We start from the raw sequence: 19,068 nt of genomic DNA, 5'->3' as shown, positions 1-19,068 counted from the left end.
TCAATGCTTCATTCAATTACCAAAGGTGTCTTCGCAGGAGTTTTGCAAACGTTGACATCTGCATATTGGGACCATTGAAAAATGTATTTTGTTTGTATCTTCTGTTTTCTTTCTTTCTCGATGCCATTCATCGAATTTTATAAACGCACCTTGTCTTCCAAATATACTGATGAGCTGAAGATTTGACTCCTTCCTATACAGCTTATGGTACTGTTATGTTCCGTGCCTGAATGCAATGGGAGTATGTTCCACACCCAGAGTGCGTTAATAACACCCCACTATCTCTGTTCTGCCTCACCCTCCGCCATCCCCCCTCCCCCTCCCCACCCCAAAAAGATAGTGTGTGGACATGGTTCGTGAATCAACATGAGATAAACAAAGAAATTAAGGAAGGCAGCCACAGTGTGACGTGTTTTGAAATGAGCGTGGCGTTACTGATAAAATTTTTACGTTTCCCCTACATGGAAAACTATCTGAGAAACTGATTTACCATCTCAGTCTCTGGCTTGTCCAGACTTCCAATTCGTCACAAGTTTTGTTTCAAGCGAGTTAGCGCTTTGTTACTACTGATCTGTGCTGAAGTGTGCATGCTGTTTACTTCGGTTACTTAGACGGTCGGCGCACCGTTCTACTGTTTAGCAAACGTCCCGTCGAAATAGAGATCATAAGAGACAGAGCACAAGCTCCGAATATTTCAAAGATGGGGAAGGAAATCGGCCATGCCCTTTCAAAGGAACCATCCCGCCATTTCGATTTACAGTAATCACGGAAAATCTAAATCTGGGTGGCCAGACGCGGATTTGAACCTTTGTCCTCCCGAATGTGAGTCCTGGATGCTAACCATTGCGATACCTCGCTCGGCCGAGACATAGGTTATGGAGCAGCGTCATCAGCATGCTATTCAACTATTCGATAATTTATCCGATGTATAGGGAACCTGAGAATGTCAAATACGAATCAGAAACACCACAAGCTGCATACACCATGATTAAAATAACTTTGTCACTGACGTTTCGGCGAGCCGACTGACGAGGGCCAGCCGCCGGCCAATCGCTCTTCATTCTCGTCCATTTGCTCGCTTTATCGCCCATTTTGATAGCACAGATACATGCTGCGAGTTATCAAGTTTGAGTGGCTGAAGGTTGGCATCACTGCCCTTCCCCCTCCCCATCACTACAATCTGTCGACCATAGATACATGGTATTAGAGCTACAGTTGCGCTGTAGTGGAGTTAGTTGTTTTCTCACTCTCATCTACGCAAATACCTGCCTCTTTCTCCTTGTTCACCTTAATAGTTGACACAGAAACAGTAAAAGGTATAACATAAAAAATATCAGACGATCGATGGACATGCAGCGGCCATGACTTTTTTCCTATAGTATAATTGACGATCACTGCGACAGAAACTGCATTCTGCCACAAATATAAAAATAACTGCCAATCAGTCAAGGGTAAAGGCCTTACCGTGGTGAGAGAAACGCTGAAGGGAATTGCGGAGAGGAAGGAGCGAAAAAACGAAAGAAGAGCAAATTTTATCTCTACTTAGTTTCCACCTTATTGTACGTGGGATATTCGGAAAGTAAGTTCCGATCGGTCAAGAAGTGGAAACCACAGTGAAAATCTAATAAAGCTTTTCACATATGCGTTCGACAGTGTCTCTAGTATCCCTGTCGGTTGCATCACTTCGCTCTTTTCGCTTCTGAGCGCATGGTGAGCACATAAAGATGCGTAGAAAATAGTGTCTTCCGCCGAGTATGAGGTCCTGGTGAGAGATTTCGCCTGATGTTATGCAGCCCACATTACAGGACTGTCATACGGTTCCTACTTTGTGACAATTCTCGGTCGCAATCTGCAGAGGCAATTAAAACGATCCTTCAGCGTTTTCGATGGGAAGCGTTTGATCATCCCCACTACAGGCGGTGATTGGCTCCTTCTGTGTTTCATCTCTGCTCACATTAACTACTGGCTATGAAGGCAACATTTTCGTACAGACAACGAGCTATACATGAGCGTAGAGAATTGGTGTGAAGCATAGGCGGCTGCCTTGTATGACGAGGATATTGGAAAGTTGTTATAACGGTGCGACAGATGTCCTAGCTGGAGCGGCGACTATTTAGAGAAGTAGCTGGAAGGTGGAGCCAACTGTCGCAAATAAACACTTCTGATTTTGAATGTAGTTTCCATTTCGTGACTGATCGGTACTTACTTTCTGAACAAGCCTTGTATTAGCACATAAGGAACTTCAAATGTCGGGTACTTCACATGTAAGTCACATGATTAAGTTTCGTTCGTTGTTTCCATCTACTTATACTGTCAGCAGATAGCTTTAACATAGAATTCTGAGCAATTCGCAAATTCTTGACGTAAATGAGCACCAAGAGTATCTTCGGAACGTATGGGATCTAGATTATTTTACGAAACATGCTGAAAATCAATGCCTCCGACTTTGTTATGTCGGAATTCTTAAAGCTTTTTAAATAAAACAAATGTTTTAAACAGGCTAAACCTTTATTCTTTATGTTTACACATTTGCAGCTCTCTTCTGTTAGAGGGCAACCAATCGTACCGTCTAATACTGCGGTATGGAAGGTAACTTTGTCGGTGCATAAGAAACGGCGTGTTGTAATAGTTTGCAATTCAGAGAATTCGTTCACACATGAAGCGCCCTCTGCTTCAGCATGACAGTGCCGAGATTACACATGAGCGCTGCGACATCTACAACAATCTGACGTCCTAGGTTCAGTGTCATTGATCATTCTCCATACAAACCCGACTAGTTCCCATCCGATTTTCATCTGTTTCCAGAAAGTAAAGAACACCTTCGAGGGTTTTACTTTGATAGTGGAGAGGCGATGCAAGCAGAGGTGAGGGTGTGGCTCCGTTAACAAAGTCAAACATTATACGGTGACCGTATCAACTAAGTGGTCTGTCGTTGGGGGAAATATATTCGTCGCCAGGGTGACTAAACTGAGAAATAAACAAGAAGACATAGGAACAAAAACGTAGAATGTTACTAACCTTTGTTTTATTTAAAAATGTTTGAGTTTTCACATACAAATTCGGAGGCATTATGTTCTGCACGCCCTAGTAAGTCGTGGAACTATCGAGAGATCGGTAGTCCACCAACTTTTTCATTAGGAACGCTACAATTCTACGGAAGAAGAATGTCTATCGGCAGTAAACGGAAAAAAATTGAAAATTAAGAGAAAGAGAAAGTAGGAGTTTACGTTTACGCTAAAGTACTTTTTACTCTATTCCTTCATTATTTGTTTAAATTATAGGCATAAAAGAGCCATAACACAGCTTGTTGGTTTCATGCGACATTACATTTCATCAGTAATAAACATGCGATATTACGAGGGCTGTTTGGAAAGTAAGGTCCGATTGTTGCGATATGGAAACCACTGTGAAAATCAAAAAAAAATTTTTTTGCACCAGTTAGCTACACTTTCCAGCTTCTTCTCTATATAGTCGCCGCTTCGACTCAGACATTTGTCGTAGCGTTGTATCAACATTCCAATACCCTCGTCGCAGAAGGCAGCCACCTGTGCTTTCCGCCAATGCTCTACGCTGGTCAGCAGTTAGCTGTCTGTGACAAAATGTTGTTCTCATAGCCAGCGGTTCAAGTGAGTAAAGATGAAACTGAGGGGAAGCCAACTACAGGCTGTATTGTGGGTGATCAAACACTTCCCATCGAAAACACTGTAGCAACATTTTCATTACCCCTGGAGAGTGCGGCCCAGTTGTCATGAAGATGGAAATGTATGACAGTTACCTTATGCGGTTTGGATGAAAGCGCGCTACATCTCCCAGCTGCTACTCGCACTTGGTGGGTGACAATATTTCCTAGGCATTTTTACGTGCCCACTATACCCTCATATCTGAAGAGAACAACCAGACGGGATCGACAGACATACTAGAGACACTGCCGAACACATCTGTGCAAGGCTTCGTAGGATTTTCACTGCGGTTTCCATTTCGCAGCCGATCAGATCTTAATAAACGAGTGGCCCTCGTATCAGCACGACCACACACACTATGTCCAAATAGTGGAAATACGCCTGGGTCGTGTCTAGTCCTCTGGCAGCCTTTCGGCTGTCCTCACCCGAAGGTTTGAACACAGTGCGCTTTTCTGGCCGTCATCCTCTCGTTGGCGGCATGCTCTTTCCTTCCTTTGACCTTTTGAACTTACCCAGTCAGCTATATGGGGACCTACACTTGTACGAGTATTCCGAAACGCGCTGCAACTTCACACGTTTCACATGTATAAACAAACCAGAGGCCACGGAAGCGATAATGGCAGGAAAAAAATCTTAGCGGCTACTGGTGATCGAAGCCTGGAACTTTGTAGTCTGACTCTCATCGAGCCACACTACATCTACATCTACATCTACATCTGCATCCGTACTCCGCAATCCACCATACGGTACGTGGCGGAGGGTACCTCGTACCACAACTAGTATCTTCTCTCCCTGTTCCACTCCCAAACAGAACGAGGAAAAAATGACTGCCTATATGCCTCTGTACGAGCCCTAATCTCTCTTATCGTATCTTTGTGGTCTTTCCGCGAAATGTAAGTTGGCGGCAGTAAAATTGTACTGCAGTCAGCCTCAAATGCTGGTTCTCTAAATTTCCTCAGTAGCGATTCACGAAAAGAACGCCTCCTTTCCTCTAGAGACTCCCACCCGAGTTCCTGAAGCATTTCCGTAACACTAGCGTGATGATCAAACCTACCAGTAACAAATCTAGTAGCCTCCTTTCCTCTAGAGACTCCCACCCGAGTTCCTGAAGCATTTCCGTAACACTAGCGTGATGATCAAACCTACCAATAACAAATCTAGTAGCCCGCCTCTGAATTGCTTCTATGTCCTCCCTCAATCCGACCTGATAGGGCTCCCAAACGCTCGAGCAGCACTCAAGAATAGGTCGTATTAGTGTTTTATAAGCGGTCTCCTTTACAGATGAACCACATCTTCCCAAAATTCTACCAATGAACCGAAGACGACTATCCGCATTCCCCACAACTGCCATTACATGGTTATCCCACTTCATATCGCTCTGCAATGTTACACCAACATATTTAATCGACGTGACTGTGTCAAGCGCTACACTACTAATGCAGTATTCAAACATTACGGGATTCTTTTTCCTATTCATCTGCATTAATTTACATTTATCTATATTTGGAGTTAGCTGCCATTCTTTACACCAATCACAAATCCTGTCCAAGTCATCTTGTATCCTCCTACAGTCACTCAACGACGACACCTTCCCGTACACCACAGCATCATCAGCAAACAGCCTATCCAAAAGATCATTTATGTAGATAGAAAACAACAGCGGACCTACCACACTTCCCTGGGGCACTCCAGATGATACCCTCACCTCCGATGAACACTCACCATCGAGGACAACGTACTGGGTTCTATTACTTAAGAAGTCTTCGAGACACTCACATACTTGGGAACCAATCCCATGTGCTCGTACCTTAGTTCGGAGTCTGCAGTGGGGCACCGAGTCAAACGCTTTCCGGAAGTCAAGGAATATGGCATCCGTCTGATACCCTTCATCCATGGTTCGCAAGATATCATGTGAAAAAAGGGCGAGTTGCGTTTCGCAGGAGCGATGCTTTCTAAAGCACTTTTGTGTATCAGCTCGTAACACAGTGACAAGTTGTTCCGGTGTCTCGTAAGCAGCTCACTGATGAGGCGGCTGGAGTCTAGGGAGTGTGGAGAAGCGAGAGGCGGCGCGGCGGCTGGTGTGAGTAGGCGTCCCCTAATGAGAACAGCGGCAGCAGCAGCAGCTGCCGTAGCAGGCTGCAGACACGCGTCGCGTTGCTGCGGGCAGTTCCGGCGGCAAACGGCCGCGAGCCGCGGGTCGATGCGCGCCAAACACTGGCCGGCGGCGCCCCACGTCCACACCTCGCTCACATCCTCTGGCGCTGCGCTCGCCACAGCTCCTCATCCGGTCCCTGCCTCACTTTCATCCGGCTCGAAAAGTATGCGCGGACTTTAACCGCATTGACAAGTATCGGACACTTGATGAGGGGTGACACGGTCATTCTGTGTTTCCGAGCGCGTTATGCCTGCGGCTTCTTTTTTTTTCTCTCTCTCTCTCTCTCTGAGATGTTGTTTTCAGTTAATTTTTTGTGTACTGTGTACACTTAGGTGACAAAAGTCACGTGATAGCGTGATGCCCATGCAGACATGGTGGTAGAATTGCGTACACAAGGTATAAAAGGGCAGTACGTTGGCGGAGTTATCATTTGTATTTACGAACCTTCAACATCGCAGCGCGTCAGCAATCGTTGGTTAATATATTAAAAAAACTAAAAACCCGCCTCGATTCCGAAAAAAGCGCCTAGTGTTAAGTGTTAACCCAGGTTTCGGCGTAGATAACACCTTCTTCGGAACAACATTAAGTTAAGTAGTAGTTTTTTTTTTTTCGTTTATAACTGTATAGCTATGGCGTTCTTTTAATCATTGACAAAGGTCTTTTTAGGCACTTGTGGGTTTTATTGTTGTTCTGAAGAAGATGTAGGTGTCTACGCCGAAACCTGGGTTAACACTTAACACTAGGTGCTTTTTTCGCGATCCAGGCGGGTTTTTAGTTTTTTAATATTTGTATTTACGCGATTCATGAGAAATTCATGCGATTCACGTGAAAGTTCCCGATCTAATTATGGCCGAACGACAGTCGTCAGTGCTAACAGACAAACAGTACTACCTCAAATAACCGCCGAAATCAATGTGGGCGGTAAGACGAACGTATCCGCTGGGACAGTGCGGCGAAATTTGGCGTTAATAGGCAATAGCACCAGACGACCGACGCGACTGACTCTGCTAACAGCACGACATCGCCTGCACTGCTTCTCCTGTGCTCCTCATCATATCGGTTGTACCGTAGACGACCGGAAAACCGTGGTGTGATCAGAAGAGTCACGCTTTCCTTTGGTAAGACCTGATACCACCTGTGTTTCAAGCATCGCAAGAAATCCCTCAAGATGACATTCGGAGGTTGTTTGCTCTCACGCCACGACGAATGTAAGAGTGTATTCTTACCCGTCCGAGTGACGCCTCATACTGATGTCGATGAGGGACATCAGTTCGGAAAGGAAAGAAAGATTAATTATTTAATTAGTTATTAGGTGATGAACACCACCACAGAGTCTGATAAATATCAGACTGCTCCTTGGTGGAGTAACGCATTCCATTTCCATCGCTGCAGTTAATAAGTTAGTGGTATTTTTAGAAATAATATGCCGCCTTCGGTCCCAGTATTTTACTTTTCTGTTTACGTCCAAATCCATTCAAAATTAAACCTAATTTTCATGGAAAGCATTGGCATTCTTGGATGTTACACCTGCTTTATTTTATCACCAAAGCCGGGCGAAGTGGCCGAGCGGTTCTAGGCGCTTCAGTCTGGAACCGCGCGACCGCTACGGTCACAGTTCGAATCCTGCCTCGGGCATGATGTGTGTGATGTCTGTAGGTTGGTTAGGTTTAAGTAGTTCTAAGTTCTAGGGGACTGATGACCTCAGATGTTAAGTCCCATAGTGCTCAGAGCCATTTGAACCATTTTTTATCACCTATCAGGAAATTGGCAACACATATACAAATTAATCAATAAATCATAGTAAGTTAATGGACAATCAGAAATATTTACGTACAGCTGTATGAACTACACGATGCCAAATTTAAAAGAACTCAAAGTCTCCAGGATTGGCGATGTTTTGCTGAAGCTCGAAACTTAGGTCGGACTGCAATGCGAGATGCTTTTAACAGCTTCCACAACCAAACTCTGTCACGAAATCCGACCTAAAATCCAAAGACATTCCGGTCGTTTATAAAGTACAGCAATGACAAGGCACAGTCGAAGCTTTCACTAAACGATACCAATGGCAATATTACCGATGACAACGCCACTAAGGCAAACTTATCAAACACAGTTTTCCGAAATTCTTTAATCAAAGAAGGCAAAGTAAATACCGCAGACTTTGATCCGTTAACTACCAACTGGAGTAACTTAGAAGTAGATATCCTCAATGAAGGGAAGCAGCTTAAAACACTCTTTAAGGCAAGGCTTCCGGTCCAGGTAGCATACCAGTTACGTTCCTTTCAAAGTAAGCTGATACAACAGCCCCATACTTAGCTACTTAGCAGTCATACATGACCGCTCGTTCGACGAAAGATCCGTGCCGAAGACTGGAAAACTGCACAGGTTACACAAATATTCGAGAAAGGAAATAGCAATAATCCGCTGAACTCCAGAGCCATATCACTGATGTCGATTTGAGGTAAGATTTTGATATATATGCGTGTTCGAAAATTATGAATATCGAAGGTAACGGTCTATCGACACATAGTGATCACGGATTCAGAAAATATCGTTCTTGTGAAACACAACTAGCTCTTAATTCTCACAGAGTAATGAGTGCTATCGACGGGAGATCACAAATTGGTTCCATTTATCTAGACTTTTAGAGGGCTTTTGAGACCTTTCGTTACAAGAGCCTTCCAACCAAATTTCGTGCATAACGAGCATTGCTTCAGTTGTGCGACAGGATTCGCGGCTTCCCGTCAGAAAGGCAGAAGTACGTAGGAATCGACAGAAAATCGAGTGAAACAGAAACGATATCGGACGTTCCCCAAGGAAGTTTTATAGGCCCTCTGCTGTTCCTAATCTATATAAACAATTTAGGAGACAATCTGAGCAACTCTCTTAGATTGTTCGTAGATGATACTGTCGGTTACCGATAAATAAAGTCATCAGAAGATAAAGCAATTACAAAATGTCTTAGACACGATATCACGGTGATGTGAAACGTGGTAATTGTCTCATCCATATGAGGACGAAAAGAAATCCATTAAATTTCGGTTACACGATAACTCACAGAAATCTGAAGGCAGTAAATTTAATTAAATTTCTAGGAATTTATATTACGAAGAACTTAAATTGGTATGATCATATAGTTAATGTTGTGGAGAAGGCAAACCGAAGATTGCGTTCTATTGGCAGAATACGTATAAAATGTAAAAGGTTTATTAAAGAGATTGCCTAGACAGCACCTGTTCGTCCTCTGCTAGAGTATTGCTGTACTGTGTTGGATCCTTCTCACATAGGATTGACGAAGGACAATGATAAAGTCCAAAGGAGGCAACTCGTTTTTTATTATCACGTGGCTCCCTCTGTCGCATGTTCGAGTCCTCCCTCGGGCAGGGGTGTGTGTGTTGTCCTCAGCGTAAGTTAGTTTAAGTTAGATTTGTAATTTGCAAGCCTAGGGACATATAACTTCAGCAGTTTGGTCCTATAGGAACTTACTACCAAAAATTTTTATTATCGCGAAATAAGGAAGAGAGTGTCACATCTGTTAACAGAGTTGGGGTGGGAAGGCAATCATTAAAACGAGGCTAGATCTTTCCACGAAATTTCGATCCCCAGTTTTCTTCTCTGACAATTACAATATTTTACTGTTGCCAACCAACATAAGGAGAAATGAGAGCTCGTACAGAAAGGTTTAAGCGTTCATGTCTCTCACGCGCTGTTAGTGTGTGGGACGGTACAGAGATAGTTTGAAGTTGGTTCGAAGAATCCTCTGCCAGCTACTTAAGTTTGAATTGCAGAGTAATGATGTAAATGTAAATGATGTAGGTGTAGACTGCATGATTTTTTTTAACGAAAGATAATCTACTTAGAGAGGTAGCACGTAGGCTAAAACTAGACTCCTGCTAGGAATCAAGTACCCATCCAACCAACCTTACTTATACGAGGGTTGGAATTTTAAGAGTGGCAACTATTTATCTACTGCTCGTACAAAATAGATACGTGTTTGAAAGTTTTTCTGACCTTCAAAGGAGTCACCAGCATAGTGTATAACCCGTTGACAGCGATATGGAAGTCGTAGGATACTCTTAGTAGTGCCGGTTGTGTTGACAGTTCGAGCGGCGCGGTCTATTGCCCGACGAATTTGTAGCAGTTCAAAATGGTTCAAATGACTCTGAGCACTATGGGACTTAACTACTGTGGTCATCAGTCCCCTAGAACTTAGAACTACTTAAACCTAACTAACCTAAGGACTTCACACACATCCATGCCCGAGGCAGGATTCGAACCTGCGACCGTAGCAGTCGCGCGGTTGCGGACTGCGCGCCTAGAACCGCTAGACCACCGCGGCCGGCTGTAGCAGTTCTGAAGCGAATGCCTTGAAGTGTTTCCTTCTGTTTAGAAATCGAGCTGAACTTACGAGGGCCTAAGTCAGGGGAGTGCAGTAGGTGGTACAGCACTTAGCAGCCCAATCAGTCAAACAAATCAGTAACAGCTTGCACTGTACGTGTTTGAGCATTGTCCTGCAACATGATGGTCCGGTCCTGCGGAAAGTGTCATCACTTCTGTCTCTAAGCAGGTCGTAGGTTGCGTTTCAAAAATGAACAGCATAGAGACAGAAGTGGTGACACTTTCTGCAGGACCTGACAATCATTTTGCAGGACAATGCTCAATCATGTACAGTGCAAGCTGTTAATGATTTGTTTGACAGATGGGGCTGCTAAGTGCTGTACCACCTACTGCACTCCCCTGACTTAAGCCCTCGTAAGTTCAACTCGATTTCTAAAGGAAACACTTCACGGCATTCGCTTCAGAACTGCTACAAATTCGTCGGGCAATAGACCGCGCCGCTCGAACTGTCAACACAATTGGCACTGCTAACAGTATCCTACGACTTCCACATCGCTGGCAACGGATTATGCACAATGCTGGTGACTACTCTGAAGGTCAGTAAAACTTTGAAACACGTATCTATTTTGTACGAGCAGTAAATAAATGTTGTTGTTGTGGTCTTTAGTCCTGAGACTGGTCTGATGCAGCTCTCCATGCTACTCTATCCTGTGCAAGCTTCTTCATCTCCCAGTACTTACTGCAACCCACATCCTTCTGAATCTGCTTAGTGTATTCATGTCTTGGTCTCCCTCTACGATTTTTACCCTCCACGCTGCCCTCCAATGCTAAATTTGTGGCCGGCCGCGGTGGCCGTGCGGTTCTAGGCGCTGCAGTCCGGAACCGCGGGACTGCTACGGTCGCAGGTTCGAATCCTGCCTCGGGCATGGATATGTGTGATGTCCTTAGGTTAGTTAGGTTTAAGTAGTTCTAAGTTCTAGGGGACTGATGACCTAAGATGTTAAGTCCCATAGTGCTCAGAGCCATTTGAACCATTTTTGAACTAAATTTGTGATCACCTGATGCCTCAGAACATGTCCTACCAACCGGTCCCTTCTTCTTGTCAAGTTGTGCCACAAACTCCTCCCCAATTCTATTCAATACCTCCTCATTAGTTATGTGATCTACCCATCTGATCTTCAGCATTCTTCTGTAGCTCCACATTTCGAAAGCTTCTATTCTCTTCTTGTCCAAACTATTTATCGTCCACGTTTTACTTCCATACATGGCTACACTGCATACAAATATTTTCAGAAACGACTTCCTGACACTTAAATCTATACTCGATGTTAACAAATTTTTCTTCTTCAGGAACGCTTTCCTTGCCATTGCCAGTCTACATTATATGTCCTCTCTACTTCGACCATCATCAGCTATTTTGCTCCCCAAATAGCAAAACTCCTTTACTACTTTAAGTGTCTCATTTCCTAATCTAATTCCCTCAGCATCACCAGACTTAATTCGACTACATTCCATTATCCTCGTTTTACTTTTGTTGATGTTCATCTTACATCCTCCTTTCAAGACACTGTCCATTCCGTTCAACTGCTCTTCCAAGTCCTTTGCTGTCTCTGACAGAATTACAATGTCATCGGCGAACCTCAAAGTTTTTATTTCTTCTCCACTATTGAAGTTCCAACCCTCGTATTTCTCATGGTTGTTCTAATTACTTGAGGCAAGAATAATTCAATATGGAATACGGATAAAGGATTTTGCTGTCACCCCGATTAAAGTCACTTCTGTTCCCAAGATAATGCTACACAATCAGCTTCCTCGCAAAACCTTCCAGGTCAGCAGACGAATTTTTGTCCACTCTGACGGAATTTATTCGGGCCCGGCTCGCTCGAATGTTACCGGCGTGACGCGCCGGCGATGGACGCAGAAAAGGAAGAGCAGCCGCGCCACGGCGTGCCGCGCCGTTCCGCACAAATAGGCAAAAGGGCCGGCGGCTTTTTATAGCCCGCGCCTCGCCGCCGTGACGTCACGGCTGCGTCACGCTGCCGACGAGCTCGCGCAGAGGACTAGCGCGCTGCCGCGGGCTGCTGTCGTCTGCTTGTCGCGCGAGAGGCAACGGCGAAAGTACGGCAAACAAGTCTGCCGCTCGTAACAGGCTGTGTGTTTCTGTTTCTAAACAGCGGTGAAATAAAAGAGCCCCCCGCATTCTTTGGTCTTATTCAAATACTAGCTGATTCCCTGGTGGTTCTCTGTTCCTTATTTATGCCTCCTTCCCTGTCTCTAAGAGTGCTACCACTGTTCTAGTCCCATAGCTTCTTTTCCCAAGTAGAAATTCATAAGCATACCAGATTTGGTTGAACTAATGGTTACAAATGTTCCAGTGCTACGCTTCATATGATACCCCTTCCTATCCCCACATCCGACCCCATCCCAGTCCTAAGACATGAAATGTCATTGGTTCTGTCGACAATCAGTGCAGCAACTCCGGAAACTATGTATCTGGCAGCAATACAGTAAGCTTTCGACTGCTTTTACGTTCACATCCAGCACTCCACTCCTTATGGTGGTATACCCGAACAGTATGTCTCGAGATAGTAATTCATACAGCAGATTTAGTTGTATCAGCTCCGGCGCCTCAGAGCTATGCTCACAAAATCACCTCTTCCCCTAATTTCCCCCCCCCCCCCCCAGCCCCCTCCCTGCCCCAATGAACGGGGGTGTTAATGGCGTCCGTATCATACATTAGTTGTCGACTTGCACTTCGTCAAAGGTGTAGAAAGTTTAACTGGTATTATTCCAGGCGCACCTCATCTGCACCGGAAAGCACACATATAGGATGTAACAGAATGACGTTTTAAAACTTTGGGATATTGTAGATCTCGAAGGGTTTTTGACACCACGAACCTGTAGCCGAAAATGCGAAACTGAGTTTCTACAGCCACCACTGGGCTGTTGACAATCCACGCGCTACGTCTACGAGAAGTTACCAGTGAAGATTCTCTGTAACATACGCGCTGGAATTGTTGGAAATCATCCTACTGGACCACATATGTTACTGGATCTATTGAATGCTGCATGATGCTAGTCTTTGAACTTTCTGGGGAATGTTTTGCCTCAACGTATGGAATAGGTTGACTTGCGACTGCGCTCTAGTTTGTGGTTTCAACGCAATGGTGTTCCACCGCACTTCGATCGTCGGGCCAGCGCATATTTCACAGACAACTTCAGGAGGGGAGTAATTGTAAGGGGATGTCCAGTCCCTTGGCTTGTGCGCACTCCCTTGACTTCACTCCTCTTCACTTTTCCCCCTGGGGTTATTTAAAGTTGTTTGTCTAGTCATCACCAGTAATAACAGAACGTGAGCTTGCTGAGCGCATCTTTACAGTGTTTGATACCAGCAGAGGGAAGCACGGTGTCAAAGAGAATCAGGCAAAACATGGTTCGCCATCGTACTGTATCTATGATGGTCGTCACATTAAACATTTACAGTTCTGAAGCCACAGTATTTGATTGTGCTCTGCTGCCAACAATGTTTTTCAGACTACAGTACTCTGGTGTTTCATTTAGACTACCGAATACCTAGAAACTGCACAGTGCTGTAGAATTTTATTTCACGTTTCTGGGTATGGGTTCCTTATACCAAAACTTAAAAATTTCAACATCTACAATCTCCAAAATTTTAAAAAGGTCATCTGTTGCACTCTGTATAGATGGTGTTTCAAAGTTTTTACATCAAACGTCTAGGGGTTATACAGTAGGGCAAGTCATAGGAAACAACTTTCGTGAGAGACAAAACGTTCGCTGGCTCGGTAGGTGTCCTTTAGTATTCACTAGCCACAGGACCGAACGAGAGGTGTATACTAACCAGGTATGCTGTATCAGTGGAAAGTGATTGACGGACGATGAAACAACGCCTCAGTAGAAAACGTGTAAACCGGAGGCTCTCCCGCTCCGTACAGTAGAATTGGCGGTTATGTATGACAGATATGACGACAGAGGACAGTATTAGTACAGACACAAGTGTTTCGAAACACACTATTCAGAACACACTGTTGGAAATGATGCTCCGCTGACCCCAACAGCCGGCCGCTGTGGACGAGCTGTTCTAGGCGCTTGAGTCCGGAACCGCGCTGCTGCTACTGTCGCAGGTTCGAATTCTGCCTCTGGCATGGATGTGTGTGATGTCCTTAGGTTAGTTAGGTTTAAGTAGTTCTAAGTCTAGGGGACTGATGACCTCAGATATTAAGTCACATAGTGCTTAGAGCCATCTAAACCATTTTTGAGACCCCAACACGCCTCCACGTACATCCAACGACAGCATTGCCTTGGGCACTGGATCCTATAAATCAGACCGCGGATCAATGGAAACGTTTCACCTGGTACATCAGGTCGAGGCTAGTGTCCGGATACGCCATCACCATCGAGCGAGGTGGCGCAGTGGTTAGACACTGGACTCGCATTCGGAAGGACGACGGTTCAATCCCGCGTCCGGCCATCCTGATTTAGGTTTTCCGTGATTTCCCTACATCTACATCTACATCTACATACGTACTCCGCAATCCACCATACAGTGCGTGGCGGAGGGTACCTCGTACCACAACTATCATTTTCTCTCCCTGTTACACTACCAAACAGAACGAGGGAAAAATGACTGCCTATATGCCTTTGTACGAGCACTAATCTCTCATATCTTATCTTTGTGGTCTTTCCGCGAAATGTAAGTTGGCGGCAGTAAAATTGTGCTGCAGTCAGCCTCAAATGCCGGTTGTCTCACTTTCCTCAGTAGCCATTCACGAGAACAACGCCTCCCTTACTCTAGAGACTCCCACCCAAGTTCCTGAAGCATTTCCGTAACACTCGCGTGATGATCAAACCTACCAGTAACAAATCTAGCAGCCCGCCTCTGAATTGCTTCTATGTCCTCCCTCAAACCGACCTGATAGGGATCCCAAACGCTCGAGCAGCACTCAAGAATAGGTCGTATTAGTGTTTTATAAGTCGTCTCCTTCACAGATGAACCACATCTTCCCACAATTCTACCAATGTATCGAAGACGACTATCCGCCTTCCTCACAACTGGCATTACATGCTTGTCCCACTTCATATCGCTCTGCAATGTTACGCCCAAATATTTGATTGACGTGACTGCGTCAAGCGCTACACTACTAATGGATGGAGTATTCAAACATTACAAGATTCTTTTTCCTATTCATCTACATTAATTTACATTGTCTATATTTAGAGTTAGCGGCCATTCTTTACACCAATCACAAATCCTGTGCGAGTCATCGTGTATCCTCCTACAGTCACTCAACGACGACACCTTCCCGTTTTGAAGGAAACAAGCTTTAGCCTAGGGAGGAGAAGATTCACTGACATCCATATGGAAATAGCGCTTTTCCTTTATTAAACATTATGACGCTTCTGATGACCTCCCTAAATCACTCCAGGCAAATGCCGGGATGGTTCCTCTGAAAGGGCACGGCCGACTTCCTTCCCCATCCTTCCCTAATCCGATGAGACCGATGACCACGCTGTCTGGTCTCCTTCCCCAAACCAACCAACCAACCAACCAACGCCATCACCTAGGCAAGCGCCTGCTCGACACGTGTACCGCACCACAGACGCAGGCGGATGGGACCATTATTACGATATAGAGTACATTCACTGGGTTTCCAGTGGACCTGTCATAGTATTCGAAAGCATCGCTAGAGCTGTGGACTACGCGAACATTATTACGGATCACATTCACCTCTTCATGCTTTATTTCTTCCCCAACGATGATGGCACCTTTCAGCAGGATAACTATGCACACTACAAGGAGACTGAAGAGCATGGCGGTGAATTCGACCGATCTGAGCCGGACGGCACACATCTGGAACGCTATTGGGCGCCGGCTCTTCGCCCACAAACCACCTGTCCTTAGTTTACCCGCGCGTAGACGTCTGGCACCACATTCCTTCGGAAACCAACCAATGACTTGTCGAATCCATACCACGCAGAATTGTTGCTGTATTACGCTTCAAAGGTGCACCAAAACGCTGTTAGAGGGTTCATAAAATCTGTACAAATATAAACAGCGCAGTAGAGGACAAGTGATGATCTTGTTTGGCACTTCTGATTTCCGTATTGTTCTAGTTCTGTAGCTTGATGACTAGTTGCTATTGCACTGACGGTTTATAGCTATTCCCAAGTAAACTTTCTTATAATTAAGTAGAAAAATAAACGCGCAAAGTTCCCCATAGGGCACTATCAATCCGTATTACAATCGTGGACTCTTCGATCAATAACATCTTGTTTGGATAGAGAAATAAATTGTCACAAAAAACGCCGGTATGATTAAATTGTAATCTAACAACTACCCTGAACAGACTGTCCTTCCAAAGACATAAAATTTTGCAGAACAGTATTCAAGTACTTAAGTAACATTGGGAATAACATATGGTTGGCAACACACACTGCCATATGTATGATAAAACAATGAATGTACGTAAGGAGACTGATACTGGAAACGATTTTCTTCTAGATGTGTCATCATACACAGTGTTTTCTAAAAATGTTTTTACAAACTTTCGGGACAGGTTCCTTACACCAAAACAAGAAAAGAAGTTCAGATGAACACATGCCCAAAACTTCGTTTTCTACATATCCATGAAAGTTTCCGATTCAGGTGATGGGTCCTCAACAACACAGCAACTCATAATAAATACTGGAAATGTCCTCTTGCTTCTAAACAGGCGTGCACCCGTTGAATCATGGACAGTCGCACCCCTTTCAAATTCTCCGTGACGGTTTCGAATGGTTTCAAAGGCTTCCATGACACATAGACGAAGAGTCTCTGCTTCCGGGTGGTGTGCTGCATAGATCACGACTATTAAAGGTGACCCTCAGAAATAATAATTCAAAGGACTGAGGTCTGGAAAACAAACAGGACATGTAAATGGTCCTCCTCTACCTACTCATCTGACTTGGTAGATACAAGCCAGTGCATCTGTGGTAAAGGGACTGAAATATGCTGGAGCTCCATCATGCATATACCACATGTTTCTTCTTATTCGCAGGGCCACATTTTCTAGTAGCTCTTGACTGTGTCTTGAATAAAGTCCCTGTAGACACCACTTGTAAGACGTCTTGGAAGAACGAATGGCGCTACTAGGCAGTCACCTACAATTACAGTCCGCATGTTAATATTAAACTGATGCCAATACTGCACCATGAGGACTGCGATCGAACCGTATGGAAATTTATTACTCCATCTCTTCCAAACGTTGTCTCGTCTGTAAACAAAGCTGAAGAGATATGCGATGGATTGGCAGTTTGAGCTGAAGAGATATGCGATGGATTGGCAGTTTGTACGAGGAACCATCGCCGAAAGTTCTCCCGTGGTAGGTGACCGGCAGGCGTAAGGCCCTGCACACGTTGAAGATTAAACGTATACGTGAGTTGCTCGTGAAGTATCTTCCATCCTCTACTCGAACATGTACAGCATGCAAGTGCCTCTTGTCTTGCACTGACAGGCCGTAGAATCTACACTTTTTGGTCAGGCTTACGAGCAACACGTAGTGTTACTTGATCAGTAGTCTGTGGTGCTACGGTTTCTGTCTCAATAACGCAACGATACCACGCGGTTAAAGGCGCTTCCGTCTGGAGCCGCGAGACCGCTACGGTCGCAGGTTCGAATCCTGCCTCGGGCATGGATGTGTGTGATGTCCTTAGGTTAGTTAGGTTTAAGTAGTTCTAAGTTCTAGGGGACTGATGACCTCAGATGTTAAGTCCCATAGTGCTCAAGGCCATCTGAACCATTTTGAACGCAACGATACACAGAACCAAAGGTTGGATGACTCGGCTGTTTTCGGTCTGAAAACTCCGTTGGTATAGCTGTGCAGCCTCGTGTCCATTAGCATTCGCGCGGCCGTACATAAAAATAATCTCTGCCTGCTCACGAAACGAATATACTGCCATGTTTGAACAGAACACTTTCAGTTAACTCGCTACCTGTTGTACGTGCACGTAATGGACACCTGGAAGGCAGACAAATAACGAATGTAAACAAGTCTCCCTGGAAACACAATGCCATCTAGGATACAATGTGTTGCGTAGGTAAGTGATGTTGCTGGGTTGTAGCTGGAAAGCCGTTAAACGTCAACTTCCATCAATGACTCGAAAATGAAGGATTTTCTGAAATTTGTTTATACGAACTTTTTTCTTGTTTTAGTATAAAGTACCTGTCCCCAGTGTTTGTAAAAGTGGTTTTGAAGCACAGTGTATAATGTAATATCAACAAGTGCGTGTGACCGTGCGTAAAGCCTTTAGAAGTTCAAATAACAGTTTGAACCAATCTGACGAGCCGTAAGGACTCGGTTTCAGTAACAAATAAATACAAGAAAGATATGACTTTTCTTCTATGTCGACCGCTGCTATGACCATGCTGCCACAGGCATCATAGTACATCTCCTTTCATCGGCATTTATTCATTCAGGTGTCCTTACATACTGCAGAAAAAGGTCCACCCCAACATACCTTGTTAATAATCTACGAGCTATTGGATTTACTGTACCACAGAAGTTAACAGCACGCATACTTCTATTATGTCTACTGTCAAAAAGATTATCGTTTACTACCTAAGTAGTCGAGACGAGGTAACTTCCTGACAGACATAACATTTTAGAGCAATGTAATGCCTTGACTCTAAAAAAAACGCGATTTCTTTGAAACGGACACGGCCAATTTACTGCCTCCTCCTCTCGCCAGTCAGAGCTGATGCTGCGTCTCTAATGACCTTATCGTTGACAGAATGTTAAACATGATCTTCCTCCCTCCCTCCCTCTACAGCCTCATTAATGTGATTGAGTACGCTGTTAACGTTCAGGGAAGTATGCACTGCACTGTTCCAAGATTTCA

This window comes from Schistocerca serialis, chromosome 2, assembly GCF_023864345.2.
Source record: "Schistocerca serialis cubense isolate TAMUIC-IGC-003099 chromosome 2, iqSchSeri2.2, whole genome shotgun sequence".
NCBI classification, from domain to species: Eukaryota; Metazoa; Arthropoda; class Insecta; order Orthoptera; family Acrididae; genus Schistocerca; species Schistocerca serialis.
Note: the sequence above shows the minus strand (reverse complement) of the source record.